The sequence below is a fragment of the Nipponia nippon genome, unplaced genomic scaffold (assembly GCF_047370975.1).
Source record: "Nipponia nippon isolate SJK-2023a ecotype South Korea unplaced genomic scaffold, ASM4737097v1 scaffold_34, whole genome shotgun sequence".
Taxonomy (NCBI): Eukaryota; Metazoa; Chordata; class Aves; order Pelecaniformes; family Threskiornithidae; genus Nipponia; species Nipponia nippon.
Window position 1 is genome coordinate 1,512,635 of NW_028262352.1, and position 14,052 is coordinate 1,526,686.

Here is a 14,052-nt window from a genome sequence, read left to right on the forward strand (position 1 = left end):
GCATCGTTAAGGTTGGAAAAGACCCTTAAGATCATCGAGTCCGACCGTTAACCTATCACTGCCAAGTCCACCACTAAACCATGTCCTCGAACACCACATCTACCTGTCTTTTAAATACCTCCAGGGATGGAGACTCAACCACTTCCCTGGGCAGCCTGTTCCAGTGCCTGACCACCCTTTCGGTGAAGACGTTTTTCCTAATATCCAACCTAAGCCTCCCCTGGCACAGCTTGAGGCCATTTCCTCTGGTCCTATCGCTTGTTATTAGGGAGAAGAGACCGACTACCACCTCACTACAACCTCCTTTCAGGTAGTTGTAGAGAGCAATAAGGTCTCCCCTCAGCCTCCTCTTCTCCACACTAAACAACCCCAGCTCCCTCAGCCGCTCCTCATAAGACTTGTGCTGTAGACCCTTCACCAGCTTCGTTGTCCTTCTTGGGACACACCCCAGCACGTCGATGTCCTTCTTGTAGTGAGGGGCCCAAAAATGAACACAGTACTCGAGGTGTGGCCTCACCAGTGCCGAGTAGAGGGGCACTATCGCCTCCCTGGTCCTGCTGGCCACACTATTTCTGATACAAGCCAGGATGCCATTGGCCTTCTTGGCCACCTGAGCACACTGCTGGCTCATGTTCAGGCGGCTGTCAACCAAAGAGAGGTATGCTATACATAATAATGAGTATAGTACATATATTGCATGTATTCTCTGAGCTAATATAGTATATGGAGTAAAAAAATTAATGAACATCTATACATAGAATGTTGGGGGGGGGGGAAATGTGCCAAAGGAGGTGCTTTCTTTTTTTTTTATTCTGCATTTTTTAAAAAAAAGAAGAAACAATATGAGCAACAACAACTTTGATAAATGGAGAGAACAAACACTAATTAGAAAATATTCTTTCTGAAGATGAAACTTATTGAGAATTTTTCATAACTTAATGAGTCTGTATGTACATCCAGGGTTGCCATGTCCCAGGTGCAAAATCCGGCACTTCCCTTGTTAAATTTCATACAGTTGGTGATTGCCCAGCTCTCTAATTTGTCCAGATCTCTCTGCCGGGCCTCTCTGCCCTTGAGAGTGTCCACGGCTCCTCCCAATTTTGTGTCATTGGCAAACTTTGATAACAAACCTTCAAGTCCTGCATCCAAGTCATTTATGAAGATATTGAAGAGCTCTGGCCCCAAGATGGATCCCTGCAGAACCCCGCTAGTGACTGGTCTCCAGCCCGATGTAACCCCATTTACTATAACCCTTTGAGCCCGACCCATCAGCCAATTGCACGCCCATTGCATTATGTGTTTATCCAGCTGTATGCTGGACATTATGTCCAGGAGGATACTGGGAGAGACAGTATCGAAGGCTTTACTGAAGTCCAAAAAGATTACATCGACTGGCTTCCCTTGGTCAGCTAGGTGGGTAACCTTGTCATAGAAGGAAATTAAGTTTGTTAAGGAGGGCTTTCCCCTCATGAACCTGTGCTGGCTGGGGCCAATGACTGCATTGTCTTTCAGGTGTTTTCCAATAACTCCCAGAATAATCTTCTCCATAATTTTGCCAGGCACAGAGGTGAGACTGACAGGCTCACTGACTAACAGAGGTGAGACTGACTTCCTTACAGTAGAGCAGAAGACCCTGCCTGTATTTTCCTTGCAGCAATGGCACAGACCTGTCAAAATGAATGCTGTCTTATCATGCTTGAGATGTGAAAGGAAAAACATTTTTCTTTTAGGTCCATAAGTTCATTTGAGAAATATAGTGATATCTCTGGACAGAAGAATGGTTGGAGTCGTAATAACTCCCAGGTTATGTGCACTGCTGCTTTGCTGAGGTGATATCTAGGGGTCTTTGCTGAGGTGATGTCTAGGGGTGATATGACCTCTCTCAGGTTGGATCTGAGGTGATATCTAGGGGTCTTTGCTGAGGTGATGTCTAGGGGTGATATGACCTCTCTCAGGTTGGATCTTGTTATCTGTTCTCTCCTTATGCCTGCTAGGCCACATGCCTTTCAGGTGCCCTAGGGCTATCTTGCCCTTCAGATCTGTACTGGTGGCTCTGTCCCAGGGACACTGACAGAGGTAGCCCTGGATCCCAGTGCTCAGAAGCTGCTGGAGGAAAATACGAAGTACAAAGGGCTGCAGGTGAACAAGAGCAACAGAGTCTAGGTGGCATATATGGTTAAGAGACCTTTTAACCAAAGCCTATATGTTAGTGTGTGTATGTTTTGCAATGATGCTTTCTCTGATTGGCCTTTGAAACGATAACTTCTGCTGAGTGATGTTTATGAAATTAAAGTTTTGGAGCTTTGACGATAGCTAATGTAACATTATCCTATGTATTGTGTCCGGCTGGGATGAATTTACGAAGTTAACTTTCTTCATAGAAGCCCATATGGTGCTGCGCTTTGCATTTGTGGCTAAAAGTGTTGATAACACACCAGTGTTTTAGCTGTTGCTGAACAGTGCTTGCACAGTGTCAAGGCTTTCTCTCCCGATCCACAAAGGCCAGTAGGCTGGGGATGGGCAAGAGGTTGGGAGGGGACATAGCCAAGACAGCTGACCCAAACTGACCAAAGGGATATTCCATATCATATAACATCATGCTCAGCAATAAAAGCTCAGGGAAAGGAGGAGGAAGGGAGTAAGTTCATGGTTAGGGTGTTTGTCTTCCCAAGTAACTGTTGTGCGTGCCAAGGCTCTGCTTTCCAGGAAGTGGCTGGACATCTGCCTGCCAGTGGGAAGTAGTGAATGAATTCCTCTTTTTGATTTGCTTGTGCATGTAGCTTTTGCTTTCCCTATCACACTGTCATTATCTCAATCCACGTTTCTTTTTGCCTTCCTTCTATTTTTCTCCCAGTCCCCTGGGAGAGGGGAGTGAGCAAGAGCAGGGTAGATGTTTGGCTGCTGGCCTGGGTCAGCCCACCACACCCTGTATGCCACAAGTGTTTGAAACTGCAGGTTAAATTTAGGGGCGATTCTTAAGATTTCTTTTTCTTATACAAACATGTGAAGTTCATGTGCTGACCATGTTTCCATAGACCTTTCTAACTTCTCATAAAGGAATCTGGATTTTCACTCACTTTGGAGTACTGCCACACTTCATTTTGGGCAGACTTTTGCTACCCAGAACATCATAAAGGTTTCTTAAAGGACATTTTCAAGAGTCTAAAACTGCTCCTGAGGTAGGGGTTTTTTTTAATTTTTTGTTTTGAGAGCACTTGAAACCTCATCTCTTGCAATTTTTCTGGAGGCTAGATGCCTGGCAAGATTGGTTTTTGAGATGTTAATCTACCACAAGCTCTTTCATGTTTTCTCCTTCTTTCTACTATAGATTTTGAGTTCTTTTTTAAAAAAAATACTTTGTTTTTTTGTGTGATGAGCAGCCCTCACACTTTTGTAATAGTTTGAAAACTTCCTCTGTTTAAGGTGATGGATACTATTAAACACAAACAGTGCATCCCTATTGCCTTAAGCCCTGATTGACCAATGTAGGTTAATTTTATTATTATGCATACATAGAGTTCAACATACATAAATGGTTGGCTCTGAAAGTATATAAGCTCCACCTCAGGACTATACTAATATGACAGTGCTCTTCCTGGGATACATCTGGCATGTATCTAGGTAGTCAGGACTGTTGGTGGAGGAAATTTGTTACCGTTTCTACCTGAGCATGTAGATATGCTCCTAAGGACTAGGTCTTTAAAAGTGAGACACTGCAGTGTTAGCTCTTTCCCCCATTTCCCTTTTTAAGTGGTGAGAAACATCCAAATAATAATTCTTTTGAGAAGGATGGAGTAGAAAGGCCAAAGGAGGTGCTTCCTTTTTTTTTTATTCTGCCTTTTTAAAAAAAAAGAAGAAACAATATGAGCAACAACAACTTTGATAAATGGAGAGAACAAACACTAATTAGAAAATATTCTTTCTGAAGATGAAACTTATTGAGAATTTTTCATAACTTAATGAGGAGAAAAGAGCTTTCAGGCATTTGCATTTGTAGAACTGATATGGGTAATAGGGTTTATTCTAGATATTAGGCACTCATATTTAAACCATTTATTCTTTTATGCTTAAATATTGTTTTAGTATCTAATGCATCCCTTTGAATGTCCATGTATGATCTGACATGGAAAGAGTCTTAAAAACTGAACAGCAGTAAAACAATATGCCTATCCCCTATCTTTGACCTCTAATGATGACAGTGATTCAGAGCGCCCAGTCTAGGTAGCCAAAAGTTTTAAATAGCTAATGAGGACATGTGTGGGCTTCCAGAAGGTGTTCAGAGCTCCTAAGATGGATCTTTAACTTTTAGATAATGACGCTCCTTCTGCATCAATGCCAACTTTATGGAGCTGTGGGAGGTAAAGAAAAGCTGAGTTGCCCAGGTCTATCTGGGAAGATCTGAAGACTTACAATAGAAACTGATTTGCAGAATAAAGATCTGCAGAGCATTTTGCAAGCATATTATGCTGTGAATGCATTATTCTGATCCTGCAAAGACTTAAATATAACTTAAAAATACTATTTAAATTAATGTACTTAGTTTTAAGCATGGTGAATGGGCCTGTTTGTGATATTATGTCAAGATACTTTTGCTGAGAGTCATTAAAAATGCAGGGATTAGCAACATACTCCAAAGTAACTGATAAAAGGAATCAGTATCTGGAATGCAGTGAAAAGAAGTAGTTCAGGAGCAAGAGAAAGCTGAATTTTCCAGTCAGTGAGATCAAATTGAAGTATGCATGAGGCTTTTCAATTTGTAATACAGTAAATATGCCATGTGCTTCTTGTGAGAGATACCTTGTTAATTGTAAACAATCATTCAAAGAAAAATCTATATTCAGTTACAGAAGCACTTTTGGTGATCTGCCATAATGCTACTTTCTCCTTTTGGTGACCTAATATACTGACTACTGTGAAGAAGCTTATGTTTTGGAAATAAAAATTCAGTAAAGGAATTTGTGGTACAAGATTCAAACAAGGAATGATGAAAAGGAATTTTGTATCAGGAGTAAGAAAATTAAACTCATAGTATTTTGTGCTTTCCTCAATATAAGTTTATATCCGTCTTTTCTTGGACTGGATTCACATGTAGACGTACTTTTCAAAACCAGGTATTAGAAAGAAAGAATTATCAGAATTACACAGATAAAATATCTGTAGTGAACTTTAGAGTAAATTAAGAAATTGAACCAGAGTGTTCAGTGGTGTCATCATTTGTTGTTTGCTTTTAAAAAAAAAAGGAATATAAAAGAATTTTGCAGACTATTATAAAATCCTGTTGATGTGAATAGTCCCATTACATCTAACACCCCTGCTTGCATAAAGCTACAGAAAAAAATTATTTCCTTCAGGTTCCTGAGTCCTACTGCGTAACAGAGAATTGAGAGGTGAAAGATGACAGTTGCTCTTTCACAGCAGGATACACCAGCTCAGTACTTGTAGTCAGATCTTAACTCAGAGATAATTGTCACAGATTGGCAAGAATTTTCAATATGGAACTATAGTTCTTTAAAAAAGTTATACAATCTAGAGGAGGAAAAATTTAAAAAAACCTTACAAATATAAAAAAATATGTTTTTGTAAGCAAGAAAAGAGCTAGTTCATGCTGGCAAGACAAAAAGCAATGCATTTAAGCTGCAGAAAGGGTATTTCACATTCAGTAACAGGAAAAATATTTGAAATTATACATGAAAAATGGGAGAATAGAAAAAATATCTTCAAGAAAAAAATTCTGATACTTAACTATTAAATCCCAGTATTATTAATCAATACATCTAATCCTGCCAATAGTGTAAATGAGATGGCCTCATGACCTTTCAAAAATCTCATCTAGCTGAGGACTGAGCTAGCACAACAGTAGCACTATATCCATCTTTTCCTTTGGTAACTCAAAAGAGATGAACTTCACAAAAAGAAAAGCAGAACTGTAAATACTGTGCATAGGGCTTATTAATTATTTCCAGTCACAAAATACCACCATCTATTAAGAAAGCACTCCCAAGGCATGCAACCATGCTGCTCATCTAGGGCGGAAAAATACTGTGAAGTCATTATCTTTCCCAAGGACAGAAAAGGTATTGGAGAAACTCTTGAGCTTTTTATAACGAAGCAATGCCTATGGATGTAACTTATGTTCATCAGTTATATACTTTATACCAAAAAGGAAAAGCCTTTATTATAAATAGGCCTAAAGTGCATGCTGGTTTTCAGATTATGAAAGGTAATGTATTTGGTTTGTGGAATTTTGGGTGTTTGGGAGAACAGTTCTTCTGTCTTGCCTAGCACGTCTCTGCTCTGACTTTCTGCATTACTGTCTTTCTGATTTCTAGGGTAAATTATATTTTTAATTAATCACTTCAGAAATTGAAGCTGTCAGTGACCTTTTAAAATGACTATACATACACAGCACAGTGTTAGATGAACATTGATTTTTTTTATTTTTTTTTCCCCCCTCCAGTGCGAAGTTTAGAGAACGAGTTTTCATACTGAGAGGATAATTATACTTGAATTTTGTTTCTTAAAGTTTTAGAATTAAGCCTTTTGATCATGAGCTTTTTTTTAACTATTAAAGTCCAAGTAACCAAGCAAATATGTGCAGAAATTCACATCATTATTATTATTATTATTATTATTATTATTATTATTATTATTATTATTATATACTGTAGTAATAAAGTTTGTTTGAAGTGCATGAATAAAAAGTTAGTGAAATTACAGGAGGAACAATCTAATATAGCAATAATAAGTGCATTCACTGTGCATCTGGGGGGGGGGGAACAGTTTCCACTCATTTTGGCCTTAAATGTTGTGTCCAGGTTTCCAGGATTCCAACATCAGAACCCAGATAACACTGATTAGAACCATAGGGCTTTACAATAAAAGCTAAAATATTGACCATATGATGGCAAAAAGTCATTTTTTTGTGTGTTTAACTTATTCTCTTCTAGCTACTCTCTGATGAAGTTGGTGGTGCTGTGGAGGAGGATCTCCTTCTTCTTGACAAAGACCATGATCGCTCAGCACTGTAGGCAACATGTTTATAATTTTGTATCTGAGCCTCGAGGAGATCCCTCTGTTGTTGGCTGATTGTCTGGCTAATCAGTCCAGGGAGAGCTTGAATGCTACCAATTAAAGTTTCCAGTTTAGTTTCCAGAGTAACGATTCTCTTCTCAAAATCTTCACTTCTTTCATTTAAGTCAGAAATCATGTCATACATGATGTTTTGAGTCTGAAAGTAGAAGGTTGTAAAAAAGGTTTAGAGAGATCTTACAGATATTGTAACATGCAGTGCAACTCTACAAGGGTTCTTAAATGCTTTTGCATTTCACAAAAAGAAGATATGAGTAGTCGAACAAGATCTAATTTTACTTGCAGATGCGTGACAGACTCCCTGCTGGTGCTAAATTTATTGAGCAGAAATGTAACATTGATATTTTGAGTAGCATTTTAAATGTCAAGCTCTTATTGAATTCAACAAAACACCAGACCTTTTTAGAAGTGTAGATGCTCAGAAATGCACCATCATAAGATTTGTGAACAGAATTAGTTGTGTAAGTCACAAGGAGACCAAAGGTTCCAAAGCACAGTGATGCGCCCTTCACTTTTCTCTATTTCCTCTGGTTTTTAAACTCCTCCATACTTTTAAAAAGAAAACAATTTGCTTGTTTTCTCCTTGAACTGTGCTTGAACCTGTTGTAATAAGAGTAGTTGGGCAGATTGTTTTTGAAATGTAGAGCAAGGAGTAAAAACTCAAGTGTACGCTCCTCTACTGCCTGACCACTTCAGGGCTGACCAAAAGTTAAAGCATGTTATTAAGGGCATTGTCCAAATGCCTCTTAAACGCTGACAGGCATGGGGCATCGACCACCTCTCTAGGAAGCCTGTTCCAGTGTTTGACCACCCTCTCGGTAAAGAAATGCTTCCTAATGTCCAGTCTAAACCTCCCTTGGTGCAGCTTTGAACCATTCCCACGCGTCCTATCGCTGGATACCAGGGAGGAGAGATCAGCACCTCCCTCTCCACTTTCCTTCCTCAGGAAGCTGTAGAGAGCAATGAGGTCACCCCTCAGCCTCCTTCTCTCCAAACTAGATAAACCCAGAGTCCTCAGCAGCTCCTCACAGGACATGCCTTCCAGCCCTTTCACCAGCTTTGTTGCCCTCCTCTGGACGCATTCAAGGACCTTAAGATCCTTCTTAAATTGAGGGGCCCAGAACTGCACACAGTACTCAAGGTGAGGCCGCACCAATGCTAAATACAGTGGGATAATCGCCTCTTGTGAACGGCTGGTTATACCGTGTTTGATGCACCCCAGGATGCGTTTTTCCCTCTTGGCTGCCAGGGCACACTGCTGGCTCATATTGAGCCTGTTGTTAGCCAGCACCCCCAGATCCCTTGCTGCAGGGCTGCTCTCCAGCCACTCCTCTCCCAATCTATACTTGTGCCTGGCGTTACTCCGTCCCAAGTGCAGAATCCAGCATTTGTTCTTGTTAAATTTCATGCCATCGATGATTGCCCAATGCTCCAGTCTATCTAGATCCCTCTGCAAGGCCTCTCGTCCCTCGAGAGAGTCAACAGCACCTCCCAGTTTAGTGTCATCAGCGAACTTGCTAATGGTACATTCAACTCCTGCATCCAGATCATTGATAAAAATATTGAACAGAACTGCCCCTAGAATTGAGCTTTGAATTAAATAATAAAAATAAACTGACATTAAATATACTGAGGCTGCGTTTAACTTTTAGGTTCACCCAAATTTAGCTGTTAGTGTGTAAAGCAGTCTTGTTTCACATTGAAGCTTACTAGATTTTTAGTCACACAGCTTTCTTCCATTCTTAATGTATTTCTCCCATTAATTTACTCTCTCCTCATTCCTTCTTTATACCTGCTTTACTATCTCCAGAAAATAGAGAAGAACATCTCTGAATCTAGCTTCCCAAATACAAATTCCACTACTAAACAGAAAAATAAATTAACAACTCACTGGAAATCCTTAATCACATACCGCCTTAAAAAAAAAAAAAAAGTATCTGCACTTTCTACTTACTTACTGATGCACCCAATGAATTTTGCAAAAGCTTCCAATTAAGACCCAGTCCTCTTCAATTAGTTCTGAGCTATCAAAGTTTCTGTGTCCAACAGCCCTCAAGAATCCTTCAAAAAATTCCCTTGTAATTTTGCTGCATTTCCCCATCCCATTTCTCTCCTGTCCTCCATACCAAGATTTCTAGCTTTGCTGTTCCTTCTCCCTGCGTTCTCCATCCCCACATTGAGTGAAGTTCGTGGAAAAAATAGTCAGACTCTGGCTCTCTAATGAGATGAGGGAAAAAATGGGATAATAAAAGTTTCTTTGCTTCCTCACATCCCACAAAGAGCAAAAGAGGAGAAAGATGGCCAATGCAGCTTAAGGCTGAGCACTTCAGAAATGCACCCGGCCTTTTGACAAGAGGACTAGGCAGGAGCTGCCCTACCCTATGTTATACAACAGAAAGAACCTCCCCAGAAAACAGACAAGTCTTCTTCCATCTCCTTCTTGTGAAGGAGGGCAGGAAGGAACAAGTAATATGCAGGAGGCTTCTCTGAGAGGAAAAGAAAATTATTCCATACAATAGTGTATTGGGTATATATGGCAAGAACAGGAAGAGAAAAAAAAGAAGTCTTTTGGCCCAGTAAGTCAGGATAACACTCTGGGCCAAATGTTGATTCAATGACATAACTCTGAATTGCGCCTGCTTACAGCAAGAATGCCAAGATGGTATGAGATTAATAATACAGAGTGGCTTCCTCACCACTTGCAAAGCGGCACAAAAGCTATCATGGAAGAGAAATATTAGAAAAAAACCCTCCCCACCCCCACCCCCCAAAAGGCTAGAGAAAGGGCAACAGATAAAAGCAATTCAGTTTGATATTAAATTATTCCAGGCCTTTAGGATGAATTATCATGTTACTTAAAGCGTCACAGCAGTTATAATGACCAAAATCTGTTAAAGACAGTAGCTTTATGTCTCATATGAAAGACATTGCCTGCAGCAGTAGAACATAGTCACTGATAGGCTATGGAAACCACCTCTATGGTTTATTATACCTATCTATCTGCTATCTTCCTTATCACCAGAACACTTTACTGCAACTGCAAGGTATTCTAGATTCAGGCTACCCCTCTTGGCTTTGTGGGATATGACAAGATCTCAGGATTTTAAAATGGGCTGTTTTAGCATTTCAGCAAAAGATAAAAGTAAATTACTATCTTCATGTTTATTTTTTGCAGTACTTTGAAGGAAAACAAATTATGCTCATTCTTTAAATGACTAACAGCTTACAGAAATAACACATTGAAATCCTACTTAAAGGACTGTGGTGGGTTGACTTGGCTGGACGCCAGGTGCCCACCAAGCCGCTCTGTCGCTCTGTCACTTCCTCTCCTCAGCAGGACGGGGGGGAAGAAAATAAGATGGAAAGAACCTCGTGGGTCGAGATAAAGGCAGTTTAATACAAAAAAAGCAAAGGCTGCACGCGAAAGCAAAGGAAAACAAAAAGATTTATTCTCTACTTCCCATCAGCAGGCGATGTTCAGCCATTTCCTGGGAAGTAGGGCCTCAGTACACGTAGCGGTTGCTCCAGAAGACAAACGCCTTAATAACGAATGCCCCCCTCCCCTCCTTCTTTCTCTTAGCTTTTATTGCTGAGCACGACATCATATGGTATGGAATATCCCTTTGGTCAGCTTGGGTCAGCTGTCCTGGCCATGTCGCCTCCCAAGATCTTGCCCACCCCCAGCCTACTGGCCTTTGCAGGTGGGGGTTTTGGAGAGACAACCCTGATGCTGTGGGAGCACTGCTCAGCAGTAGCAAAAACATTGGTGTGTTATCAACACCTTTCCAGCTACCAATACAAAGTACAGCACTATGAGGGCTGCTATGGGGAAAGTTAACTCCGTCCCAGCCAGACCCAATACAAGTACATATTCTAATTAATAATTTATGTTACAGTGCTCTGCACTTTTATATGGTTCCTCTGTTGATCTCAGCATCCTTAAAAATACTAATAAAGCGTGAATTATCCCAAATCTTGGGATCCAAATACTGTTATTTTAAAATGGTAGCATCATACTCACTATGTTTTTTAATATCCCTATTCACGTGAAAATCAATAACATGAATTCAATTAATTCATGCTCATACACCCAGGTTTTTTCTTATATCACTACTACGTACTGCAGAATCCCTTTTTTTACCAAAATAACTTAGCCTAAGTACAAGTACCATATTATTTCAACTGCAAGAAAGTCTCTTTTGAGAATAAAATTCTAAAAATGTCTTATTTTGCATTACTGGATTTTATAATTTCCAATACCATTCCTTTTATCCTGTTTTAAAGTGAATAGTTGTGCTGGTTTTGGCTGGGATAGAGTTAATTTTCTTCATAGTAGCTAGTATGGGGCTATGTTTTGGATTTGTGTCTAAAACACTGTTGATAATACAGGGATGTTTTCGTTATTACTGAGCAGTACTTACACAGAGTCAAGGACTTTTTTTTCTGCTTCTCATACCACCCCACCAGCGAGTAGGCTGGGGGTGCACAAGAAGTTGGGAGGGGACACAGCTGGGACAGCTGGCCACAACTGACCAAAGGGATATTCCATACCATATCATGTCATGCTCAGCAATAAAATTAGGGGGGAGGTTGGCGGGGGGGGGGGGCCGTTGCTCGGGGACTGGCTGGGCATTGGTCGGTTGGTGGTGAGCAATTGTTTTCATTTGCATCACTTGTCTTTCTTGGGTTTTATTTTTCTCGTCGTTTTTTTTCCCCTTTCCTTACGATTTATTACTATTACTATTACTAATATTATTATTAAATTATTAAACTGTTTTTCTCTCAACCCACGAGTTTTCTCACTTTTGAAAGGATTAAAGCCAAGATAGACAAAGCCACTGCATCAAAATGCCTCCTGAAAGAATTAAAGCCTAGGGGCAAGGAGGATATTGTAAATATCTTAGTCGCTTAACTAAACAAAAGAAAGGCCTTTGTGATTTAGAGAGTAGTTAGAATGGTTGTAAGATAAGGGGGCTCCGGGATGATCCCATCTCAGACAACTGGGCCTTGGGAGAACAAAGGCACGGAAGAAAAGAAAGTTGCAAGGGGATGACAACAACAGCCTTGAAGGACATGGTCCCAGAACTGAAGCAAAGGTCAGTCAGCGAACACAGTGAAGAAGACTACGAGCCTTCATCTGAAGACCCCCGACGACCACCCAAAGACCACCAAGGAAGACGACTGCGCGTGCGGATTGGACATTTGCATATGTTAATAAGTTCCGGGAAACCTCATGTTTATGTAAATGAATTCTCGGAAATCCTGTGAATATGTATGACTTTATAGCATGTAATCTCTGCAAGTCTACCAACTCGGAGGAGCACTCATGGTGGAGAATCCCCAGTGCTGCCCAGCGCTGCAATAAAATGCCTGCTTAATAACACTCTGTTGTTACTGAGTTTCATTACATCGGTTTCCTTACCCAGCCGCACCTAGCTTCCCACCTCGGTGAGGAAAGTTAGAAAGCAAGGGGGTTCGGAGAACACCGATCTTTGTATCACTTCTACCCTTCCGATTCTCTTCCCCGTCCCACCGGGGGAGAGTGAGTGAGTGAGCGGCTGTGTGGTGCTTAGTTGCCGGCTGGGGTTAAACCACGACAATAATGAAGTAAATCACTGCTTCAAGCTCCTGCTCAACTTTCAGGGGAATTATAGATCAATAAAAAGAAAGGAAAAAGAGAAGAGTGCACATATTTTCAAGTATCAAGGCAGCAATTAATTCTGTTTGGAATTTGCACTCAGCCCTGTGGTGGTAAAATTATTAATATTTAAGATTGAGAGGTCTGGCTAAGAAGTTATCATCATCTATCTTTACTAAAAGAACATTTTGACTAAAAGCTAACAGTCTGTGATTGTTTCCAACTGCCCACTTCTGAGCTAAGATAATACTGGGTGTGCCACTCCTATAGGCTCTCCACCAAGAGCCATCTCTCCATATTGTCGTGTTATTTACTATTGGATTCCTTAGAATAATGGCAGTTAGCAAGCTATTTAAGGAGTCCATCCCTCCCAGGGACGGATACCTGACTTTGTTAACATTGAAACGGTTGTTTTTCCCTCGTCTCTTTCTTTTTTTTTCTGAAACAGTATATAGGTTGGGTCTCTGCAATCACTTGGCAGAGAAAAAGGAGCAGAGGGGGACATGCTGTCCGAATGTTCTCTCACTATGATCATAGTCAATAAAGCTTCTGTCTGACCCGTCCTAAATTGTACTTGTGTTATTACGCAGTTGGAGTCCCCAGATTCTCTGACAGTCCCCTGTCCGACTCTTCCATTACAGTGTTATTTTAAATTGTATATTTTGTGTTGGTAAACAGCCTGCTCTTAAGGACACTTCCAATATGTCAAACCTGGAGACAAAAAAAAGAATAAAAGGAATATTTATAACATTCCATCATCACTCCACTGAAACTTGAGCTGCATATACTTGAAAGGCACTCAAGACTTCCACCCTACTGAACTGAAATTCAAGGGGTGTTTAAAATAAAAAATGCAAAGGCAAGTGGCAGATTTCGAAGAAATAAAAAGCAGCACTTTGTGCTAGTTAATAAATGTTGCTCACAACTGTGTACATCAGAACTAAACGTTCTGACTTAAGACTCTTTCATAAAAGAAGGGACAAAAGGACCAAAAAAGAAAATTAATTCATTCTAGCTATTCAGATTTTGAATGAGTTGACGTAAAAATCGAAAGACAGACACTTCAGCTTTCACAGATTCTCAAAGCTACAAAATTCTTTTTTCTATGCATAAAAGTTTTCCATGATCTGTTCCCATGACTGAAGCATTAAACAATCACAAACTGTTTTGACAAATTTAGACACAGCTGTTAAAAACCTGGACACAAACTATTATAGCACAAATAGTGTAAGCAATGTAGGCAAGCCAGAGTTAAAAGTTTGCCTACATTTATTGCTCATTTACTCCATGTAATGGAAAAATACAAGGAGCTAATAACAGAATAA

At 40.2% G+C, this 14,052-nt stretch overlaps 1 protein-coding gene across 1 annotated transcript in view; it reads right to left on the bottom strand.

Moving 5' to 3' along the window:
* Nucleotides 1-14,052, bottom strand: part of LOC104020097 (small conductance calcium-activated potassium channel protein 2-like) — a 143,768-nt gene that overhangs the window by 42,579 nt on the left and 87,137 nt on the right. The gene's annotated exons all lie outside the window — the stretch shown is intronic.